We start from the raw sequence: 25,754 nt of genomic DNA on the forward strand, positions 1-25,754 counted from the left end.
GAGACATCACCCAGATCAATTATTAACCAAGAAAATGTCCCCACAGACATGCCCACAGGCCAATCTAATTGGGGCATGTTTTCACTGATTTTTTTTTCCAAATGACTATAGATTGTGTCAAGTTTGCAAAACGACAATAACAAAAACTACACAGAAGAGGTGAATAAAGGTATAAATAAGTCTGTGTGTTGTAAGTGTTGCAGCTCTGAACAGAAAGGTATCTGGCAATCGGGAGCCAAGGAAGACCACAAAGTCACACCATACAAAAAACCTCAAGACATTTATTGGGAGGGAAATCCTGGGAAGGTGTCTGCTAGAGTAGGAAGACACCAAGAAACTGAGCAGTAAGCAGGACCTATGTAGGATTTCTTAGGGAGGGAGCTTTTCATGGCACTGATATCCAGGGTGAGGATTGGTGGGATTTCAAGCCCTGAGCCTGGGAAAGTACAGAGATTGGTAGGTTTTTCCTGTTTAGGGATTGGTGGGTTTTCATTCTCAGGGATTGGTGGTTTTCCGTGGCAAGATCAAGGATTGGTTGTATTTTTTCTAGTAGGGTGGGGCCGCTCTCCTCTTCTGACGCTAGTAATGACAGTTACAGTCTTAGAACATGATTTTAAGGGCCAGTAGAGAAGTCTTGGGATTGGGGCCTGACTACTGGAGCACTGGGATGGGGTGTCTTATGGGGGTAAGGGGACTAGCCAGTTCCCTGCCTTGAGGGCTTACAAAACTTACAAAGTATACAAAGTTCACAAAGGGAGGTCAGGCCAAGGAATAACTAACGTGTCTGTGCATGGGTGTGAAATATCTATATATATTTCATACCCATACATATGTGCACATATATGTTTACATATGTAGAAAGATATATTCTTTACCTGATTTTGTAAGTTTGTTTAGCATTTGCTTCTCCCCTCTTCTTGGCACGCATACAAGCTGCTTCAGAGGATGGTTCCCTTAAGGCTGATGATAGACTCCTGTCTGACTTGTCAATCTTCTGTTCAGAATTTGTACTTTTGCACTGTTTGCATGTGTGTATTGTTACAGACAAATGAAATGTGTGGTTCAGGTTCTCTTCCCTGTAGATGGATTCAAGGAATGTGGAATACATACAGAAAGGTGGAATTTATGAAACTTGGTCAGCTGCATGTCAAGAATAAAACAAAGCAAAACAAAAACACCTCTCATTTAAACAATGGGAAAGTATGCCTAACTTCCTTTGTGCTAACTAACAGACTCTTTGTGCAGATTTAGATAAAACACTTCCTGTCGGCACCTCTGGATTTCTGATTAGTGTACAACTAACTGTCCTTAGGGTATGAAGTTAAATTAAGCACACACATATGCTGTGCATTCCTAAGTATTTTAAGAAATTATTGACAAGCTCACACTTATTCTATCATTTGCTCATGATGACAATAGAGGTGTATGTACTGGAGTGAATATTGCCAAATAGTCTTGGGAAGAAAGAACTACTATTAAAAACAAGAACAAAGTGTCTTAGAATTTGTGAAGAATAACAAAAGTCAAACAAAAAATAAACAAAAACTTTTTAAGTTCTTATAACTAGCTTAAGAAATTCTGGGGGCATCTTCTTGGAGATAGGGGAGGAGGAATGGGATGAGGAACTGTTGGTGGGTTGATGGGGAGCAGGATAATGACTGGACTGTAAAAAAAGATTAAATGTAATTAAGAAAAATGCTACAAAGGCTAGCACAACCCTACATCATTAGTAATCAGAACATTTTAATTTTTCACTTGAGATTCCCTCTTTCCAAGTAAATCAAGTCATGTTCAGATTGAAAAAACCTATCAAGTGCAGGAGAAATAGTGTGGAGGGTTTCTGTAAATCAGGGTCTGCCTCCCACTTACGAGGTCTGGTAGTTACAGGGAAGATAAGGTAGGGTAAGAAATTACTTTAAAAGTTTTACTTTGGGGCCTAATATTAGCCATTGCTAGAAATAGCCAATTATAGAATTCAAATGAGTATTGGACATCTTTCTTGGATTTTATTTGGAGTTTATAATTCTGGGCAATTATGAATCTAGAGAAACAAGGTAAATTACTTCTAGAAACCAAGTACTGTAGTTATTGAAAATGTCACAATCGAAGAACACTGAGACACCATACATATTGCTCTCATTCTGGCTAACATTTCTGAATTTGCTTATTATATCATAAAAGTAGTACATTGTTACCATCCTCATAATTGTCCTCTGCTATCCAAGGGTGGTTTCCTCATTAGGATTCTTGGGACAAGGAATTCTTTTTATAATATGAAGTATTATTTAACTATTTCCATAGAAAGCTCCAGCCTCTGGATAAGTCAAATTTCTCTTTGTGTTTATTGCTTTCTGAGTTGGTTCAGATACTCGAAGAAGTAAAATCCAAAGTGGGGTGAGATGTGACTGTGAGTACATGAGAATGATGGAGAAAAGAAAGGGCTTGAAAGTCTTCAAAGCATGGGCCAGATTTGACATCTGTGGAAAATGTCAATGAGCAGCAACCTAGTTTCAGTAAAGGCCTAGTGAGAATTTCTCAACACCCGGTAGAATCCCTCAATCCTCAGGAAGTTTGACTCATCTTATCCTTCCTGCCTCTCTAGTTTTTGAAGGGTTCAGCCTCTTGAAAGCATGTTCCTAAGACACACGCAGTATTTGATTCAGCGTGCAGCAGGGACAAAAATATATGTGTTGGTTTGGATGGGAATGCCCCCCACCCGCTCATCTCTTTGAATGTTTGGTGCCCCGTTGGTGGAAGGACTAGAAGGCATGTCCTTGTTGGAGGTATGTTACTGGTCTCGGGCACTGAGGTTTAAAAGCCCAAACCAGGCCCAGTGTCACTCTTCTGCTTCCAACTTTCAGATAAAATGTACGCTGCCAACTACTTCTTCAGCACCATCACCGTCGGCTTGCTGCCATATATGCTGACATAATGGCCATGAACTAACCCGATGAAACTTCAACAGGTTAAGCGCCTAGTTAAATGTTTTCTATAAGTTGTTTCGGTCAGGGTGTCTTTAACAGCAAGAAAACAGTAACCAGGATGACACCTCATAGCAGACCTATGTGGCATAGTCTTCTGGCAGCTTTTTCCTTTTTTAAATGCTTGGAAATTAAAGCCCTTTCTAAAACCAAGCCCACAGCTTATGCCAAATAAGTTTTTCAAGGGATTCCAACTACATTTCTTATTACATGCGATTTTGTAAGTTATTCATGTCACACAAATATTTCACAAGTAGTTAAAACGCTAAATTGAGCTTAGAGCTTCTTGTTAAGAGGACTGATATAGGTGATTATTATGGGCAACTTGCTTATAATGACTGGAGAACTTTGCAGTAAGTGAAAAAGGATGACTACACTGGATGACACATGCCCTGACCCTGTCTCCTGCTAGCACTGGTTTTAATAGGATACGTGACATCCTTAGTTTCCATTTTCTCATATGTAAAAGGAAGGATTTCTCTTCCAGATGGGTAATTCTAAAACTTTATAAACCTGAAGAAACAGTGCTGTCAAAGCAGTGCACGTTAAAAATAATGAGATACATTAATGAGATATTTTTCTTCATGTATATGCATTTGTGACTGGTTAAAATTTCATGTTCATATCCTCTTTCTGTTTGAAAATATGCAAAGGCTTATTTTATTGAAATTAATTTGGTGATATTTATCAGTATTCTTTATAATTTTCACTTGATACATTTGTTCCAGAGCTTCAAGGAGATTCTCATTAAAACTCCTGCAACGGCTCCTTCCACAGTAGTTTTTTACTCTAGAGCAATTTCAAATTTCAGAATTTCAAAGTCTTAATATAATAATTACAGGGTATGTTCTAGAACCATAATGATTAGAAGTATGCTTTGGGAAGAAAGGAATGAAAAGTTATATAACAATATGAGGATTAAGTGCTTTTTCAGTACTACTCAAAATTTGCCTTAAAAGTATATAGATAAACCCTGTGAGAAAATGACACATATTGGTAGTTCTTGCATATGGGTAGCAGAAATATGAATAAATTTATTTTCCTCTTTACATCTCTTTTTATCCTCCCAAATTTTGCAATAGCCTGTGGTAATTAATTGAACAATTATTTTTAATGAGAAGTTACTGGAATGAATGATGAATAGGACCAAAACACTTCTTAACAGTTGAAAATATTTTTGATAAAATAGAGTTGAAATAAATGATCAAATAAGAGTGTGAACTCATTAAAATTTGAATTCTATCTTAACTATAGCACAGACGCCTTAGAAATAACTAAATAAATGAATTGGAATAGTCACATGCGTGACCCTGTATCATTTTCCCTAGGCATGTTAGCTAAAACATCTGTTCCTTCTGCCCACAGTATAAGCTGGGGATTATTTAAAACTATATGTGAAAGTCAAGCCCCTTAAAAAATAAGCCTAATTAATTTCTTTATTTATATTTGTTTTGATTGATATGTTCAAAGTTTAAGAATAGTACATATCTTTTTGATACATGTATGCAGGAAGTCAGCATGTATATGTATATGTGTATGTGTATGTGTGTATGAACATATGTATTTTCACATTATTGTCTAAACAAGGGTAAGAAGTCATTGTGTGCTGTTGCAAAGTAGGATGGCCATAGACAAAGATAATGTGGTATGTATTTAAAAGAACTAGAAGAGAAAATATTTTCAGTATTAGCACTGTAAAGCCCATTTAATTTTATGTTCTAAATTCAGTTTTTCAGGAGAGAGCCTTTGTCTTTGGATCAACACCTTAAGCACTATGCTTAAGGGACATATCATTTACAGAGCAACATTCCCTAAATACTTTGAATTTAAATTTCTAATTTAATTCTGTCAGTATTTGATCTGGCTTATAATGATATTTCCAATCTTTTTTATTCAGGACCTTCACAGGGTCAGGTGACATTTTAGGATGGTTTTTATTCATGTAAAAAATTTAGTTTGAGGAAATGCAGTAGCTCACTTGAGCTGTTGTTGACATAGCAAGCATGTCAGTATGCAGCCCAAGCTGGCCTCAAACATAACCCTTGTGCTTTAGATTAACCACTGTTGAGATCTCAGGTATGTGTGGCAAATATACAACTATAACTTTTTGGCCACAGAGCAATATATTGTTGTACATGTTCACTGACTTAACTTCCAATGAGTGTATTGGTTTTATAGTGATGTAATAATAAAATGTCCCAAACCAATGGTTTCAATGTAAAAGAAATGTTTTTCTCACAGTGATGATGGTTAGACGTTTGAAGTAAAGGTGCGGAAAGAGTCAGACTCTCTTTGATATCTTTTAATAGAATCTCTTATTACTTCTTCTGATTCATGGTGTTTGCCATCAATGAATGCCATTCCTTGCCTCATTTGCATATACAACATGGCTCTAGTCATACACTATCTTCTGACGGTATCTTCAAATAACCTTTTATTCTGCATCTGTTCTACCCCTATGTCTACAATCCCCTTTCATTTAAGGACTGGAGAACATCACAATGACTGGTTTTAAAGTTTTTCCTCTGTCAAAACTCATTCCCTAAATATATCACATTCCCTAAATATAAAATTGTCGTATTGCTGAAACGATGATTTCAACATCTATCCTTTGAGGGGACATAATTCAACCTATAGAAATGAAATAATACTAAAATCTAGTTAGAGAAGAGAATTAATGAGAAATTAAAAGGCAAGTATAAACCATTTGAGATCATCCATATTTTACAAAGGAAAATCACCTTAAAGCAAACTTCATTGATGACCATGATTTTCAATGATAATATATTGTTGGCTTGATCAGTCCTTATTTTAAACTGTGAGGCCACCAAGTACCTAAAAGTCTCTACAGATATATCACTAAGTCATTAAAATAGTAAATTTTACTTTTGAAGTAAGGTCTACTTGATGAATGGATCAAATTCTGCTTGGAAACTTGTCTAGAGGCAAGCTAACATGACAATGGAAGTTAATATTCTCAAAGAGAACCTTCTGAATCAATAACATGAGGACATAACCAGAAAGAGACATACTCAGACCTCATTGCCTCATTGATCATCATTTGGATCACAAGTTGTATGGGAGTGGCCAAAAATTACAAGCTTAATTCACACTCCAAGTGATATTTTCAGATTTAAGAATCAAGAGCTTAAAAAATCGGTGGTATGTACTTGATATATTTGTAAAATGTATAAGATAAATAATTACTTGTTATCTATCCTGAGACTTGAAGGGTCTGAAGTGGAGTGTTACATATGATGAACACTTCTGCCTGTGAACCGTGCAGTCTGCAGAGTTATAGCAGAGAGAGTACTGGTGAAGGAATTTGATGGAACGGTTGACACTGTCCTTGGTGCTGATTTAGCTCTGTTGTGTTACTTCCAGCTCAGAGTCTATTCGTGGAGCCTACCAAATACTGTGGCTAGATAGGTTGGATTTTCACCAGAAGAGATTTGCCAGGCTCAGAGGTCTCACTTCATGCACATTGGTTAGCCTAGCCTAGAAGAAGATAAGAAGTTAAGGGTAATGGCAAAAATTACAATGGTAACAACTAAGACAAACATGGTGCTAATAACCACAATTGATGTATGTAAAATAAATTGAATAGTGAAAAACCTGAAAATTACCGTGAACATGCAACATTTAGGCCCTTGCTTGAACTTAGAACAAATAGAGATGTGGTTTTAAAGAGCAATGAATAATTTAGGAGTCACCACCAGTTAAGACAATACCTTAATAATTATCAAATTCTTGGGTATAAATTAATTTTTTTGCAATTTGAAGTCTGTCTTCTCAAAGGCAAAGTGTCTTTTGGGTATAATATGTGGACTTTTACCTGGCAGCTCTTGAGCGGACTTGTGTATACCATATCCCTTTTCTCTTTTCTATTTATTTTATCATTTGATTGTGTGTGTGTGTGTGTGTGTGTGTGTGTGTGAGAGAGAGAGAGAGAGAGAGAGAGAGAGAGAGAGAGAGAGAGAGAGAGAGAGAGAGGAGCATTTGCAACTATGTAAACCAATGTACACATATACAGATGCTATAGAGAGATGTCATGCATCTTTCTCTACTCTTAGACACCTTTGCTTTCAAAGAGTCTCTCATTAAATTAGAAGCTTGACTTCTTAGGTAGCATGGCTGGCTGGAGAGCTCTTGGGATCTTCCACCCAGTGCTCAGTTTACAGGCACTCGCCGCCAAGCCTGGTTGTTTAGGTGGATGTCACATATTTAAACCCAAGTCTTCAGGTTCTTGTGCTTACAAAGACAGTGTTTTCACCCACTGGACTATGACATACTGCATTCCTGTGCCTTTTTTTAATAACAAATTACCAAATGAATATTTGTTTTATGCTCTTAGGTTGCCAGAGATAACGAGGATAGAAGCAGATAAAAATACAGGTTAATTCAGAGCATGACAATTATCTTGACATAGCACTTAGATCCCCATGGCTTTCAGGCATGACCCCACCTGTTATGTTATTTTTGGAAGAAAAAAAAATCAAGTACATTTGTGGAATTAAGTATTTTATATTTGTGCATGACATTGCACAGATTTGTCATTAATAGGCGTAACAAATAGCAGAGAAATTTAAAATTCAAATCTATTTTTGTAAGGTGCAGAATAATGGGGCTAGGGTATGCTTGGCCACCACAGACATAGGAAATAGTTTGAATTTGAATATTTAAAAACCTGCTTGTTGGAACCTCTGTTAGAGTGATTAAATGGTCTCAGACATGGTAGGAAGCTAGTGTTTTCCAAGACACCCTGCGTGTCACCGTGCAGCTCCAACAGCCATTCTTGCAGCTTTGTGCAGAGCTGCAGTTTCAGCTCCACTGAATTTAATAAGATGTCCTTTACAGGAACATCAAGCCCAGTAACTTGTACTAATTGGAAGCAGGAGAGAGGTAGTGTCATTAGCCAGACGGCACAGGACAGACAAGCTGGAAAAGATAGGAGGGCTGCAAGCAGCACCTAGGTTTTGAGATTGCATAGCTTCTCACTTTCAAAGGACACAATTATAATACAGAATTAACCCTGCTTTTGAAAAGCCATGTAAAAATAATCTCCTTACATTCCAAACACAATGAAGTCTAACTGTGGTATTGCCTTAAGACATTTGTAGGTGTGGAGGAAATTAGCCCTGTTGGCTGTTGCAATTTTTTTCCACGCTCTTAGAGCTGATGTCTTTACCTTACCACCTCTCACCTTCTCTACTTCTGCCTGGGTTTTAAACTTAGACAAACACAGCTGAACTCCCAGCTCCGTTTGTTGTTTGGAGAACTCAGCCATTCACTGTACAAAGGGTGTCTGACTGGAGCTGAGCAAAAGCCTGTTATTTGGCACAATACTTTCCCAGAGGGATTCAATATGTAATAAATAAATGAAGAGCACCTAGGTACAAAATTGATATTTTGGCATAATCTTATCAAATTACTTGCTTTGTATGACTTTTCAATAGACACCATGATTTCAGACAGGTTGGATAAGAGAAGGGTAGCTTTGTCATTCGAGGGGTCTTGTAAATCTGTCATGTTACTCAACTAAAAACCTATAATTCAATAGCTAAAGGAACCCGAGTTAAAAAGAAAAGTTCCTATCCTGTTTCTTCCAGGAAATCAAAAGGGGAAGAAATAAAAGAGCACACTGAAACATATTCTTCTCTCCTCTCTTACCTGAGTCTGGGAAGTGTTTAGAAATATTTCTATTGAGTTCCTTTAAAAATCCAGTTCTTTTAATCCAAGCCAGCTGTTTCCTCTGAAGAGAAGCCTGGGAAAGAAATATTGTTTAGATAATCCTTTCCCGAGCCCATACATTCTTGGGGTTAGAACTGACTGAACCCATGAATGATTTACACTCTTATTTATTCCAAGAGGTTCAGAGTTTCCTGTTAGTTTTCACTCCAAACCCTTCATGGCTTCCTGAGAGGCAACACACACAACCGAGTATCCAGATAATTTAAATACATTCAGGACAACGGCTCCTTTTTGTTTGTTTGTTTGTTTAATCAAGAAAGTTTGTTTTTGTTGGAATAGCTTCGGTTTTAGAAGAGTCTGTATTCTTATTTTGCATCACATTTAGATTTAGGTGCTCTAATTGCTTCTCTAAGAGTGAATCAAATCCCATAATTATAAATAATTGATGTTTCTCCAGAGAAGTTTTAAAGGAAGACCTCATATGGGGATACAAGTATGCAGTAGCACCTAATAAAGCATATGCCTTAATATCCCTTCTATATAAAAGCAAAAGTATATTCTCAGGAGCCTTCAGGCCCACAGGGATGCAGGGAGTGGCGATTTAGCAAAGAAGGAAGAAGAGACGGAAACTTTTATTGAGGCCTATGAGTGCAAGTCCTTCCAGATTGTCCTGAGTTGACCTATATGATCCTCAAATGTTTTAGTTACATAGCTCGTTCCAAATGAGTTCAGTATAGCATGCTAGTTTTGCCTACAAAATAGCCCATGTTTATACACAACTTAGATAAGTTTTCCACTGCAAAGTGTCTAATTTTAACCAATACATTCAGGTCCTTGGGTGATGGGGACTCTCTCTCAGAGTCTTGTCTGTGACCTACAATTTCCAATTGGTTGTTCTGACTCCTGTCAAGAAAGCAGAACTGCAGAGCTATGCCCATTACATCTAGATCTTCAAAAATATCCACATAGCGAGGGCCACATTACTAGCATGTTTTCTGGTTAAACCAAACACTGGACATTTAGAGTTGTAAAAAGGCAATAAAGTTTTCATAACCATCAGTAAATACACATATCTGTAAGGACTTATTGAAGAAGACAGTTTTTCATGTCAGTGTGTGGCTTACTTTTGGCTCCACTCTCTTGACTGCACAATCCCAGGCAGAGCGCTGGGTTTAGAATGGGTGAAGGCAACTCTCTTGCCAGAGGCTCACCATGAGGCATGAAAGCATTTGTTTCTGCTTTACACAGTCAACAATGTCGGAGAGAGAGGTTTAAAATATAAATATACATAATATTTTATTTATTTGTTAAATGAATGTGGAATTGATCATATTCACCTCCTCCTTCTCCTCCAGCTTCAAGGTCTACCTCTAATTTTCAACCATTTGTAATGCCATGTTCTTTTTATTTTATTGCCCAAAAAGTTCAATGTCGATGCCCGCACCATGTTACTTACATATTAATAGTGTGGGACCATCCACTGGAGCATTGACGATCTACCAGAGGCCACACCCTCCAAAAAGCTGACTATCCATTCATACGAAGTCATCAACTACCAATAGTTCCTCAGGTTGATCTTGTGCAAGCAATCCCAGCTTCTATGATTTTTTTGTGCAGTTGTCCTGTCATGTCCAGAATACACCTGGACGTGTCCCTTAAAATCTCAAGACCTTTTACACCATATATCCATCCATGCCTAATACTAGATATCCAGAATATAAGGAAAAATGTTTGAGAACTGAAATAACATTGATCATCATTACAGAAAATTCTTTGTTATTTTCAGATTGGTTCATTTAATCTTGTATTCATTCACCCAACCATCCATTTCACTAATAATGAAAGAGATTCTACTCTGTACATGGAGAAACTTTACTTAAGTATAGGAGATATGAGCAGTTAAGTGCAGAGTAGATCTTGAATTCCTGTGGGAAGTGAAGCCACATACTTTTTGCTTGATTCACAGAACCATAGCTTTTAATTAAACTAATATGACATTTGGTAGTAAAAATGAATGAAAATAAGTTGGATCTATCATTTAGAATTTAGTCTTAAAGAAGTCAGGTTAGGCTTTTCCAGATATCCTAGAAAATAAATTTGGCTTTCTACAAAAGAGTTTACACAGCATTGTTTTCATAACTGGTCTACTATTCATTCCAGAACTCTGATGGCTGTTTGTAATTAAATATAAAAACTATTTAAAATTATTTATCAATTTTTGTTGTATTTATCAAGTTGTTATAAAATAGTTCCTGGATCACAAAAAAAAAATCACATAAGTTTTCCTGTACCAATATAGCTTTTTACTATGATAAGCAATATGCTATTTTTTCCCAATCTTTCACTTTCAATTATAATTAAGTGAATTGGTCCATCACCCCTTTCTAAGTCACTAACTATGATTATGATGAAATCATACAGGTGTTTGTAAGTGTATCCCAAGATTAAAGAAAAGTATTCTGAGTGAGCAAGCATATATGGCAATTGTATTATATATACTGACAGTAGCAAAATACTCCATTTATGTGGCTGTATTCCATCATTGTCTTTGAAGATGAATTCCCAAAATTCTTGAAAATAGATTTAAAGACTACATTATGATATTGTGAAGTTTATACTGAAATAATGGGTACTATTTCTGCTTTGAAAAGAAGGACCTGATACAATACAGATGTACAACAAGAGTTCCACTCAGGATAGAAAATTTTTACACACAGTGGAGGCTCTAGGAGATTGATCACAGTCATGGAGGACAAGAAGATGCCATATAAAGGCAAATAAATGTCTTTAAACGTGTAACATTCTATGCTCTAGTAGATGCATTTGTAAATTCATTCTAATATTTATGAATTTCAGAGCTAAAGCAACAATGATGAAATTTCATGTTTTCTTTATTAAAGAAAAATTCTCATGTAGCTCAGGCTGGTCTCAAACTCATTGTATAGCCAAGTGTAATTCTGAACTTCTGATCCTTCTGTCTCCATTTCCCAATGCTGAGATTATAAGCGTGCAATAATTTTAAATGTTTTATGGGTGTCTTGCTGATCAAACTGGGATTTTTTTTTGCTTACTCCGCAAGCACTCTACTAACTTTGCATCCTCAGCCTGGCTGCACATTTGTAATATTTAATATTTATTCATATATTTAATCTCAAAAATTTCTAGTCCATGAATACGATTTATTGTTTTTAATAGAGGAAACATATATATTTCAAAGATCTTGGAGAATCCAAAGACAAAGATCCTGAAACAGGTTTGACAAAAATTGAAAATAGGATTTCATGAAACTCAGGGCTAAGGAGACTTTTGGACGACTATATAGAGAGCATTCACAGCTCAGTTGGTTATGCATTACTAAAATGGATCAAATTCTTTTGTTAATCCACAAGTTCTTGTCTTCTCTTCCCAAATATCATCTTCAGTTTCTTTCTCTCTGGACTTTCTTTTGCTCCTTTGTCATGTACTTAAAATACACAGAACAATCCCACTCTTAAACTTGACCTCCAGCCCTAGCATTTCTGATGATCTGCCTCTCTAGCTAATTTTATGTTCTCTGTCTGGAGAAGGTGGATGACAGCAGAGACAACTGACAGACCTTTCTCAGCAAAACACTGTCATGTCACTAATGTTCTAAGGTGTACCATTATCCTCAGTCAGTATAGCATGGACTTCTCTCTCAGCAGAAAATCCCCAACTCATTAAACTGTGTTACTCTCTTTGTATTGCTTCCCTTAATGTGCAGTTAGACTTATGTTGGTAATTTTCCCTTGGGGTATATACAAATTATAATCTGAAGTCCAAATTCAAAGTGAAAAAGATTAAACATGAAATATAATTAACATCTACTGAGATTCAATGGTAGTTTATTACTTTAAGTAGTTTTTCCTTGCTAAAGTGAAGCAATAAACTATTACTTGCTTTGTGAATATTTTAAGTTATAATTTATATTATTTATTTTTTAAATAATTTGTATATCAGTTTTGTATATTAAATATTTTTCTATTTGAAAATGAATAGATTAATTTTTTGTCATACATTCCATTACAAAATATATTTTGAACATATTCGCCCACTATATCCACCCCTTCCTTCTCTCTTCCCTACCCTTAATCCCTTCTCCACTCCTGGATATTAACTCTTGTAATGAAAATGTGTATGTGTATTGTATATATATATGAATTATACAATTTCATTATATAATATACCCAGCAATACTACCCCCTGAAGTAAAAGGAGAAAGAAAACACTTTTTTATGTTCTAAATACTCTAAAAAAAGTTATATCCAACAAATCAAACTTAAGAAAACACAGAAACCAATATTTCTGGCTGAAGAAAAGAATTAACATTGCCAAGAGCCTGCAGAAAGAAATGCAAAACTGTAAGTACTAAAGCATAAAGTACCACTGAGAGCACAAGCAAGAGTAACAAAACTCAATAATACATTGACCACAATAAATGCATATTTCACTAATAATTTTAAATATTAATGGCTCAATTTTCTAATCAAAAGACACAGGCTTGCTGAATGGAACAGGACGCAAAATTCATCTATCTGTCACCTACAAGAAACACATCCTAGCTTTAATGGTGCTAGGTCCAGCACAGCCTTGATAGGAACAGTATAATATGTTTCCTGGCCTTGAACAGGGACAGCAGGCATGGCTTTCCACAAGTGTGAGGGCTGCAGTAGGCATAAGGCTTGTTTGTATAAAATGTACATATTTTACATTCATTCTTCAAGGAATGTCTTCCCTGTTAATATTAATGAGTCCATCACAATCAGAGACAGCATGAGTCCAGGAAGTGAAGGTATGACTAATGTCTCAGCAAAATGGTGAATGCTGGAACCTTCTGGATAGTCCTTAAAGGCATGGAAAAGAACTCTAAAAACAGGGGTTCAAAAATAAATAAGAATGCAATATGAACCACGAGGGACATCATGAATCTAAAGAAATAAAGGCAGCTGCATTAAAGAACCATCTTGTCTGAAAGATCCAGAAGAAGGCAGATAAAAGGATCCCGCGTTCATGGTCACCCTGGGACATAGCTGTCCATCCCAAGTGTGGTAGAAATTGTAATTTCAGGGTGGGGTCCTACCCAGATAGATTATCAGCTGTGCTTAACAGAGGCAGACAGATCTCTGAATTCTTTTGCAATGTTAAAAGAAAATGTGTGCTTGCTCTCTCCTAAGTATTAAGAGGCTGTGGTAATGAAATGATACTTCATAGGATAATCAAAAGGAGGCCTGGAGTAAAATGACCAGGTTGATAGATAAAATAAAAGACTGGGCTTAAGATCTACAAGAAATGAGGTATCCTGAGAACTTCTCAGAATAGCAAGAGAGAACTGCTCAAAGAACTGTCTCAAGCAGAGAACATCAAGAGAAAGCTGTCTAAAGAGAGAGCTGTCTGGAGGCCTCCAGAGAAAGCAAGTCATAGAGAGGGAGCTGTCCGAGCAGACCTGAGCAGAATATAGGGTGCCAGTTTGGACCCATGGTTTGACTTCGAGTAATTTGTTTTCACCACTCCTAGACACCCCTTCTCTCAGAGCCCCTCTCAAAGTCGAGGCTGGTCTTTGGCATAAAAGTATGCACCACTTACAGGTAAAAGGATACACAAAAGTACTTTGATCAAATGACACCAAGAAACAAGCAGGTATCACTATTCCATGTTCTGACAAAATAGACTTCAAAATAAACTATCAGAAGACAGAAAGAAGTACACTTAATTCTTCCATATTGATTCTTGGACATGTTGGATTAGGTCACAGATAATTGTTTTCAATCAATTTTTTCAGTTGAAGTTTGTGATCTTTAAGTGGGACTAGGGAACTAAAGGAAAGAAAATGAAACTAACAATTACAATGGAACTCTGGAAAAAAAACAGAAGGGGAGGTAAATAAAAAAAAGAGTAACAAAGGATACACAAAAACAAATAGAATCAATGGCAAGGTAGCAGGGGAGAGAGACAGACAGAGACCAAGAGAGAATATGAAAGCTGGTCAACCCCCTTCTCCCCCACACACACCTTGGGGATCTGGTTAGTTGGTATTGTTTTTCCTATGGGGTTGTAATAATCTTCAGTCTTCTCTAACTCTTCCATTGGAGTCTCTGGACTCAGGCCAATGACTGACTGTGAGTATCTGCATCTGTCATAGTCAGGCGCTAGCAGAGTCTCTCAGAGGACAGCCATGCCTGGTCCCTGTCTGCAAGCACAGCATAGCATCAGCAATAGTGTTGGGGTTTGGCATGTGTGGATGGGACTCTCAGGTCTGGAAGGCCGGCTTTTGGGGAGCTGAAATAAGACAAAGCGTTAGAACCTATCCCCAACAGGGTATGCTAGAGCGGGGAGGTGAAGGTGCATTGGTAGGTGGGGAAGAACCTCTTAGATGCAAAGGTTAAAAGGGATGGGCTGCAGGGTTCATGGAGGGGAGACCGGGAAGGGAGACAACATTTGAAACGTAGATAAATTACATAATTTTTTTAAAAACTGGTCCACATAATCAGAGTTAGATACTAAATAAGGAACTTAAAAAATGAAGGAAACAAGTAGTTAGAGTAAGCCTCTGCAGACTCTCTCTTGTGAGCACCGGTGTAGAGAATCTGCACTTAGTTCCTCACGTGACACAGATAGAGAATCTGTCTACATTGTCATCATATAAGGTTTCTTGTAAGGGAACAGTGGCAAAGTCTATATCATCAGTTATATAGATGTTTGTAGAGAATCGATCTCTATGTTTTCTTGCCTTTCTTCCCTGACTAAGCTAAAGCTTTCCACGAGAGCAAAGGCTTTGTGATAATAGACCTTTACTGTTGATCTGTTTGTCATTTGCCCTACAACAAAGTTCATGGACTGGGGAGTTAGTATTACAGTTTTAGCTGTTTTTCTGTCTCTAGAAATTTGATAGTGCTGTTGGGAAGTTCTCTCATGGCCTGCTTCAGACCATGGCGTCTTGCCGCCCTTCCTCTCTTTGCACCTCTCCCTAGGAGTTAGTAACTCTCACCCTGATCTTTTTTTGTGTACCAGATTTTTACTCTGTGGAAAATTTTGCTGTTCTGATTGTAAACTTTCTGCCCTTATCTATAGGTATTCTGCAGACCAGGGCTCTCAACCTAGTTTTCAGTAACTTTGCCTGAGTTTCTAAAATAGACTGTGGAGAAAGAGATCTGTGCCTAAATGGTAGCCAATTAGACAACTGAGAAGAGGCCTTTCTAGTACAGCATAGAAATAGATGCAACTGAAGAATACCATTGTAAATGAATTTGCAGACTCAGAAGGATAAAATTACGTATTTTCTCTTATTTCGTGAATCATAGATTTTATATATATATATATATATATATATATATATATAAATTTCAAGTGAGAATTTTGAAACCATTATGAAACCTGATACATTGGGCAATGAATATATTAAAATAAACACCGAAACAGCAGTTAATTATAAAAGGCTACATAAATATTACTTAAATACAATAAATATGGATGGTAAAATGGCTCTGCAGTTTATAAGGAGCTTGCCACCAAGCTCAACATTTTGAGCCTGGGTTTCACGTGATAGCTGGTGAGAATTGACTCCTGTAGGTTGTTCTTTGACCTTCGCATTCACATCATAACATGCTCTCTCTCCCCCCTCTCTCTTCCCCCTCCCTCCCGCCCTCTCTCTCTCTCCCTCCTTCCCTCCCCTTCTCTCCCTCTCTCTCCCTCCTCTCTCTCTTTCTCTTGCTCTCTCTCTCTCGCTCTCTCTCTCTGTATGTGTCCTACACAAAAAATGAATAAATAAATATGTTATAATTAAATACTTTAAGTAAACCAATAACGATATTTAGACCAGATAAAGTCTTCTTGTCATTGGTCTGATTGAGTGACAAGAATAGAATATTTTGTTAACTGTAGTGTCAGAGTCCCCTCTCATTGGGCTATACCGTGTGCAGTAGTCCTTCTGTGTGCAGAACATATTGTTTCCTTGTACCTATTGTCTACTTCATGCTTTTATACTCCTTCTGTCTCCTCTGCCACCATGATTACTGAGCAGTGGTAAAAGAAGGTGTTCCATTTACCAGAATAACAGTAATAGATTCTCATGGTGTAATCACAGGTTCTTTGTCTGAAAATGGTGCCAGGTAACAATTATTTTTGGAGTAGGACTTAAATCCAATCAGAACATGGTTAGTTCTTCCCATAATATTTGTACCACTAATGTTCTAGTGACCATGCCCTTACCAGGCCAGCCATTATTGTATCTTTCAGGTTTCATATCAGGATATGACTGAAGATTACTCTTCCTAGTAATGTGCATAGCATCTCTCCTCCCAACATCACTAAAACTAACCAGAAGTCATGCTTCCAGGCCAGTACTAAATTTATCCTTCTATTGGCTATATTTGAAGTACCTAAGTATCTTCAGAATGGGGTCTAACACTCAAGTTCTAGAGGATAAACAAGAGCAATAGAAATAGCTTGTAATGTTTAGGGGTTCTTCAAATCTCAATGGTTAATGACTCTGACAAAAGCAGCCTCTATTTCCCTGTGATATCTAGTGGGGGCATAACTGTCCATGTCTTAGTTAAGGTTTCTATTGTAGATGAAACACTACAGTTTAAAGAAAAATTTGGGGGTAAGGGTTTAGTTGGCTTATACTTCCACATTGCTATTCAATCATTGGAGGAACTTAGAGCAGAAACTCAAAAAGAGCAGGAACCCAGAGGCATGAAAGAGTGCTGCTTACTGACTTGTTCCTCATGGCTTGCTTAGCCTGTTTTCTCATGGAACCCAGGACCACCAGCCCAGAGGTGGCCCCATCCACAAAAATCTGGTCCATCCCACATAATCACTAAGACAACACCTTACAAGTTTGCATATAGCATGATCTTATGAAGATAATTTTTTTTCAACTGAGGCTTCCTACACACTAACAACTATAACTGTGTGAAGCTGACACAGAATTAGTACAGTTCAGTCCACTTTAGCTATATATGTGAAGCTTCAACATTAGTAGGCTTCTATACAACCTTTTCAAAAAAGCTTCCTTTATTGTTATTTATTTCTTACAGTATTCCTCAATGACCTCAGAACAGCAACCTCTGTTCTTCCACTCAAATTTAACCTTTCCTGCTCTGTCATGCACTTTACCTCTTTATACTAGTGGGTTCCACATAACTCCCACTTAAAAATTTTTTCTCATGGCCCCTTAGTACTGTGAATATTTCAAATGAATCTCACATAACTGAAGATTCAAAGTTGACATCCAGAAGTTGTGGGGTTTGGGGGATACCTTTTCTTTTATCTGTGTTCCTTTCCTTTCTTTCCCATCCCTGCTTGTGTTTTTGACTGTCTAATCTTTTCCTGGTTCCTTCTTCTTCTACCTAGTCCCCTTCTCTATCTGTCCCTCTCTTGTTCCTTCAAACTATATGGTATGGAAATAAATGTGGGCATTCCAAGTCTTTCTCTTTGTCTTAAGCCAGGGTTCAACAACTTCTCAAATGTGAGCTGAACCTTCCAGAAAAGACTATAGACACTTCCTCCTTCCATTTTGCTTTCTAGAAAAGTTTATTTCTTTACTGTTGAAGTCACTGCTTTTCTGCCATTACTTAATTCACGGGACAGCAGCTCTTAAACTCTCCCTGACTCATCTTCTAAAGGCTCTGGAAGATGTGCTTGGCTGTCCCCTCTGCCATCTTCCAAAGCCTTGTGAATAGTTTTAGTGGTGAGGTCTAACAACATGTATATATCGGTTTAATGTTTTCAATTAGGAAGCTTTCCTATACTTTAATGAACTTCAATTAATTGTTTTTATGAGTTAATTTTCAATTTTTTGTAAAATAATTTAGGTTTCTAATAATATTTGTTCATTTAAACTAGCCAAACCATCCAGAAAATGCTTGAAGAAATAATTATTACAATTATGAATGGATTACTTTGCAAATACAGATATCCTTTACAGTACTATTAGCATTAGTGATTTTATCTATCCCCTGTCATATTTAACTATAATTCAATTTAAAACAGTCAGCAAGAATGTTGCAAAAGAAAGACCTTCTTATAACACTCTCCTTCTAAAACATGATTTATGATTATTTGTAAGAGAAAGCCTTTCTCACCCAGGACATTGAGATTCTTAAAGACTTCTCAGTCTTTTAAGTCTTTAACTCTTTTCCGATATTCCTATTATGACACTTATAATAGAGCCAGGCTGTTATTTTCCAATCATTCCAGCCATTGGATCCGCAACCAGAGAATCTCTTTCTAACCCTCTCCATCTGGTGAGCACTCTCCTCCTTTGCCGACAGCAGCTTCTTGTCTGTCAGGGACCAGCTAAGATGTCAGTTTTCTGAAAAGCTTGCTCTGATTGCTTTAGGCAAAGTTATTCACTTTCAAATTAAAGCAGCAGTAACTGTATATTAGGATTGTCTGGGTATATACCTATAAGCCTACTAAACCGTACTCTATCTTAGGGCAGTGACCTAGCTGAACATATTTCATCTCCAGCATCTGGCATGAGGCACACATTTGCTCAAGGCATGTTTAACCTAATATACAAATAGATAGGTATATGAACATAAAGAATGAAGGCATGCATTAATGGATTAATGCATTAATAATGTAATAAATGAATGAACTATTAAAAGTCACTAAGTACAATTTATTAAATCACCTGGATTGTTGAAGGTTTCTAATATCTAACAAGTAAGATGGTATTATGCTAACTTTACCTCTATTCCTACAAAGTAGTCATTAATTTATTGATACTTGCCCAGGAAACTTAGCAGAGGAGTTAATTTCTTTGCTCATCTCTGATTTAGTTATTTCACTTGTTTTATTTTCCCACTCATAATTTGAGATACTAGGTTTAGGCTGGAGAGATGGCTCAGCCATTAAAGGCTAGGCTCACAACCAAAATAATAAGAGATACTAGGTTCATTTAGTTTAGAAATGGTCAAGGAGTATTTATATTAATAAAATACTTGTATAAAATAACTTCAATGTTTGTGAACCTTAAGAACTAAAAAACACATATTTGGCCTTTTTACTGGCTAATGGTTATTTTTAAAAATGAGGTTCAGCTTATACATTTACTGCTAGGTTGATTTATCAATTACTCATATGATTAAAACAGTAAAATAGGACAAACATATATTCTTATTTATCAAGAAAAGAATTTCATATCCATATGTCCATGAAATTTTACTTCAATGCTTCTGTCTTAGTCTAGAGCCCATGGTGTTGTGTGATGTAAGGCTTTGTAACTCTCTAAGTCACAATGCAATCCTATATTACCATCAATCATGCAGCAACCAGTCAGCTTGGCCACACACAGGCCAGCATGATGAAACCCTGAGCTGATTGTCTTGCTTGCTCAATACTATTTCTGAGGATGGTAACTTTCACCACAATGTCACATATACTATCTGAGTAGAACACTGTGCACCCATGGGCTACTTTTTAATGCTGTACGTATTTCATCAACTCCCCCTATTTATTCAGCATTTAGTTTTCCTACCAATCTGCTAATTAATATATTTAAAAAATATTCAAGGGATTGTTTGCATTGTCTTCACTGCCCTGCGTGGATTTCCACATGACAGTTTCAGTGACAAGCATACACCCTTCCCTCTTCTGGAACGTGTAATCAAGGAAGGTTATCCAAGAAAAATCCTGCCTTTACAAGTTACATATAGGGAACTGAAATAGCATCAAACCCCATGATGTCCTCCCAAGGAAGGACCAAACAGTGTGAGGCTTCAGAGAAGGCAGCAGCTGTAGTTCTGAACGTGAAAGGAGTCTCTGGCATGGGTGACAGGCAGGAACTGCATTTACTAATCACTTACTATGTAGTTGTTATGAAGAGAACGCTGCACACATCAATATCTTTGATCTTCACAATAATTCTTTTGGGGGTGGCTATAAATTCAGAAAGGCTGAGTGACACGCTAGAGATTATAAGACCTGCAAGGCAGACTTGGATCTGGCTTCACAGCGACAACAGACTTTTTTCTGAAGGGAAAGATTTGAACTGGGAGAGAAATACTGCTGACACGTTCACACGGGCTCCTAGTTATCTGAAGGTGTCATTGTTCCTGGGTGTTTTTAGAAGCAGCGCGTCAAAGGAACTAACAGTGCTACATTTTCAGTCATACCACCTAAACTCAGACCCTGGTGTTTACAGATCTCCATCAAGTTCTGTGTGAGTGAATAAATTATTCTGCACCTTAAGTTCTATGAGGATGACAGTCATCATGAAAGTAAAGGAAATACTATCCTAGAATTCTAAAACTATGATCATACTACCTTAGGATTCTATTTGTCACTGTGTGTGTGCGTGAGTGTGTGTATATGTACGTGTGTGTGAGTGTGAGTGTGTGTGTGCAAGTGTGTGTGTGTGTGTGTGTGTGTGTGTGTGTATACACAAACACAATACTCAGGGAACCCAGAAGATGATATGAGATTTCCCTGGAATTACAGGCAGTGAGAACCACTCAGCTAGGTGCTGGGAGCCAAACTGGTTCTCTGGAAGAGCAGGAAGCATTTTTGACCACTGAGCCATCAGTCCAACCCAATTTTAATTAATTAATATTATTATTATTGTTATTTATCATCATCATCATCATCATCATCATCATTATTATTATTATTCCAAGAATAGGTTTTAATGTAAGTATAATGATTACAAAGCCATAGAACTATTATTGTAATTCATTTTCCTCTTACTTCCCTCAACAATGACGTAGTTAGATGCATAGACAATTCATTAAATGTCCAATGACATACTTGGACATTTGTAGTCCAGCTGCGATAATAGTTTCCTCTGTGTGTTCCTCTTGTTTCCTGAATACACAACAATAGAAAATACAGTGTGAGGGATGTTCAGAAGATCAGCTCAGTTTGAGTGTCCTTTGAGCACTCTGAACAATTATCAGCTGCACTAGCAAAGGTTGAAACAATGGAAATATCTAGGGAGCACATTCTTGAGAAGGACACAAGCTCTCAACCACAAACCAAGTGAAAAGCAAAACCAAAATCCACATTCCACAGATCACATTGTAGCAGATCATAATGTAGCAGAAAATATTTCTGTATCAGAGAGTACAGATGAACCTAGAGAGACAGTTTCACACAAAAGCCAGTTTAATGTGTTTCTGCTGAATTTCCAAGTATTTTGTTGCCTTTAAAACTTTTGCCTTTTAAGTCTTTTGCTTTAAAAACTTTCACAGGAAGCTTATAATACAATGCCAGCTTGTGTACCTTCATATCCAGATTCAATTCAATGACCCTAAATTCCACAACTGATAAGCCTCTCTCTCTCTCTCTCTCTCTCTCTCTCTCTCTCTCTCTCTGTATGTGTGTGTGTAAGAGAGAAAGAGAGAGAAAGAGAGAGAGAGAGAGAGAGAGAGAGAGAGAGAGAGAGAGAGAGGGAGGGAGGGAGGATATACATATTCAGGAAATCACCACATTGAGTCTTCGAACTTGGTATCATCGAGTCAAGAATACAAAACAACTTTAAATGAGACTCCCCTTCCAGGCACTTCACCTTAATTACCTACTGGTATAAATCACAACTCTGTCTGTCATTTTTTCAAAGGCCCCGTGTGAATGCAAACCAGGTGACTGTGTGGATATGTTGGAAAGTAAAGCTACAGAACCTACCTGAGCTTCCATTTTGCTCAGGGCAGTGATTACTAATGTGCAAAATCCGGAGTGATGCGAAGTGTCCAGAGTTTCAACAGAATTTATTGCTCACAGCTTTAGGGTCCCCTGGCCTTTAGCAGCTGTTCTACACCTGGACATGGAGAACAGAAACATCCCTCTTCAATTTATCTTTTCTGAACTTGTTGCTTGTGGGATTCAGATGCCAGGTGACAGGGCTGGGAGCGGCAGTGAGAGCCTCCACCTGTATAGCACGGAATTCTCTCAAGAGCTCTTGTTCTGAGTGTGGTGTGGATACCAGCTCTAACAGTGTGGAAGACATTAAGTCTTGGAGGCGGTGAGCTCATGTAGGCTCGTTTTTCTATTATATGATCTTTAGTCTGATGCGAGATACATTGATTAAGTGAGCAAGATACTAGAAACTCTTGAAAGGCTCAAGGACTCTCTCGTCCATGGAGCATATTTGGATTAATAGAATCCAGGAAATTTCTCTGTGCCTGGTAACACTGTGAGCTTTGTGGCTATTCTTACATTGACCATCATATATTAGGTACAACTAAGGTTGTCCATATACTAAATGAAGAATGAATGAATGAGTTACCCTCTTTATGATATTTAAGATGTACTACATTTCAGTGGTAGAAAGCGCATGCACTGAGGGAAAAAGACCTAGTATTTAAGTATTCTTCTGTCTCCTGTTAGTGTTATGACCTAATGCTGCACACTTAAGTCTCAGTTTCTACATCTGGGAAACAAAAATGGCACTAACTGCCTTACAGCTCTCTTTAAGATTAGATGGGATGTTTATACATGAGGGGGATTGATTCTGCCCAGTTCAGCCATTAGCCTGGTTTAAAACAGGTCAGAGCAGCAAGTAAGACAATTTTACATAATAGAATATTGAAAACGTACAGATTGATACCAATCTTGCAATGTCAAAGTTGTGATATTAGTTTGCATAATAAGTAACCAGCCTCGCTTTTCTCCTTTTTTTTTTCCCTGTCAGCCCTGTTCAACAGAGGAAGTCCAAAGAGGAGAATGACTATTTTATTTAGCTGCTTTAATGTATTTCTACACATTAAAAGTATAGGAAAAGTATAGGAAAACCATTTAGGACATTTTCAATGCCGTCGTGAACTCTGTCTAGCTAAAATATGCCACTCAAACTCATGCAACGATACTATTGAATAAAAACATTTTCTTTGTTAGTTCATATTCTAATCTGTCTACTAACCTATTCATAATTTCTGTCTGTCTCTCTGTTTCTGTCTCTGTCTCTCACAAAGTGGCATGCACTCATGCACACACACACACACACACACACACACACATACTTCTATAAACACATACTTAAAAAACTCACAAACATATACATTCCTTGTCATTAATAGTGACTAACTGCTCCTTCAGAAGATGTTTAATCTTCAAGCAGCCTCTGCTCTCATGCTTATGTCTTCAACTGCTCCCTGCAAAGGGAGGAGACACAAGACATGGGTCAGTTTACAAGAACAATGTTTCTGGGTGCACAGTGAGCTGGAAGGCTTTTTAATTCATAAGCGACTATCAGCAACATTGCTTCTTACTGGCAACACAACTGCACCCTACAGAAACATACCAAAGGAAAATCCAGACCACTTGTATTCAGGGCCCTGGTTCTCCTTGCTCCATTGTGAACATATAGCCAAGAGAGGGGCCATGGAGGGATTGATCCACATGACCCGCAGTCTTCTTAATGTGTTCAGTGGCCCAGGATTATTTTTGATGTAGGAAACTTATGACCTAACTATGGGATCAATAATGACAACCTTAAATATAGTTCTATAGTACTGAGTAGCACATTTTTCATTGTTTTATCACAAGAGGGGGAAGGCTTGGATAAAATTTAACTCTCTTTTCAGATAAAATTTGAGGTTATCTACCTTGATATACTACTGAAATCTACTATTAAAATTCAGTGTGTTTTTTTTTCAGTATTAAAAAAACAGCTCTCTGTTCCTTAAGTCGAATAGTATTCATCTTCAATGTGAAAGTTAACTGTAAAAACTGCTTGTATAATGTCAAAAGACTACAGAAACATTATTAATAAAATGAATATGAGCCTATGATTTTTTAAATTAAAAAGAAGCTCAATATGTTTATATTTCAGCAGTAGCTTCCTGGTGACACAGGCATAATGGATACCCATGAGAATGCAGACAATGCCTTTGGGTACTTCATCTTGCACAGAAAAAGCTGTGAGAATAAGTTTAAATTGATCAGCTGCCTCTTTTTCCTTCCCTAGGTATAGTGAAGCTAGAGACAGATGATTAATTAATCAAACACATCTGAAAACATTTTTATTCAAATTAAGAGTAAATGTATTCTGATATTTTATGAATTCATTTAATTAGTAATGAAAGTAGACTTAATTTAGACTCATGCAAACTAACTTTACACACAATACTTGCTTCGCCATTCAGCAAACTTCACGTTTTGAAAAGTGTAGTTTAAGAGCAGATTCACCTTCAGAGCGGTGGCTCCTGGACAGAGAGCCCTGGACCCAGAGTGTTGACAGATAGCACCAGTAGGTTTCAGAAAGAAAAGGTGAGAAAATGTGCTACCCACATAACACACAGCTCAGAATAAAAAGACATTTGTGCTCTTTGTCCTACTCTTAAAAATAACACGAAGATTGGAAATTGACACTCATCCAAAGTAAATCAAGTTTACGCTATGTTCTTTCATGAATTAAAAAGAACAAGATGGAGATGTGGTAATGGAAAGGAATTCATAAGGCTAATGTGCTGCCGTCTTTTCCAAGAAAATATTAGAGTAGCAAAATAGTCTGTCCACCCCATTCACCATTAGATACATTTCTGGTAGGACGATCAAAATACCTCCCTTCCAATTATATGGGGTAGGAAATTCTGCAGGGCCTACGTGCTCACCTGTATTGGCTCACCTTGACAACATTTCCCTCAGCACCTTGCTCTGTGCCTGTACAAAGTCGTATGTTTACTAAAGGAATAAATAAATCAAAGCAGAGAGCTGCAAAAAGATGAAGCTTCCTCCCCTGGTCTTTGCAACTGTTGAGGCTGGAAGAGTTTCTTCCTGCCTGAAGTCATATTCAGTTTCAGTTCCCTGTGGCTTTTCTCCAGCTGTGTTTCTGGTAAAGATATCCATGCTTCCTTCCTCTTTGTGAGGCACAGTACTAACCACACTCCAGGATTTGACATGTGTTTCAATTCTTTCACATAGGGCCATCTTTGCATCAGTCCACTACAGCTCCTTTGCTTACAAAATTTATCGCGTGTTTAGAGGGATAAGTGATTTGCTAGAATTTAATGTATTCTAAACCTGTAGTTTGGAAGCTGCTTGTGAGTATCCACTGCCTTTAAATTTCAAAGTGGTTGAGAAGGCATGGAAGGATGGAGAGATGTTTATAGGAGATGTGAGCAA

At 37.3% G+C, this 25,754-nt stretch overlaps 1 long non-coding RNA gene across 1 annotated transcript; it reads right to left on the reverse strand.

Moving 5' to 3' along the window:
* Positions 1 to 1,937: 1,937 nt before the first annotated feature.
* Positions 1,938 to 25,374, reverse strand: LOC120102835 (uncharacterized). The gene is made up of 3 exons (XR_005504661.2): positions 25,244 to 25,374; positions 8,652 to 8,745; positions 1,938 to 6,479 (listed from the first exon to the last, which is right to left on the reverse strand). It is a non-coding gene; the product is annotated as an uncharacterized LOC120102835 (long non-coding RNA).
* Positions 25,375 to 25,754: the final 380 nt, after the last annotated feature.

This window comes from Rattus norvegicus, chromosome 5 (assembly GCF_036323735.1).
Source record: "Rattus norvegicus strain BN/NHsdMcwi chromosome 5, GRCr8, whole genome shotgun sequence".
NCBI classification, from domain to species: domain Eukaryota; kingdom Metazoa; phylum Chordata; class Mammalia; order Rodentia; family Muridae; genus Rattus; species Rattus norvegicus.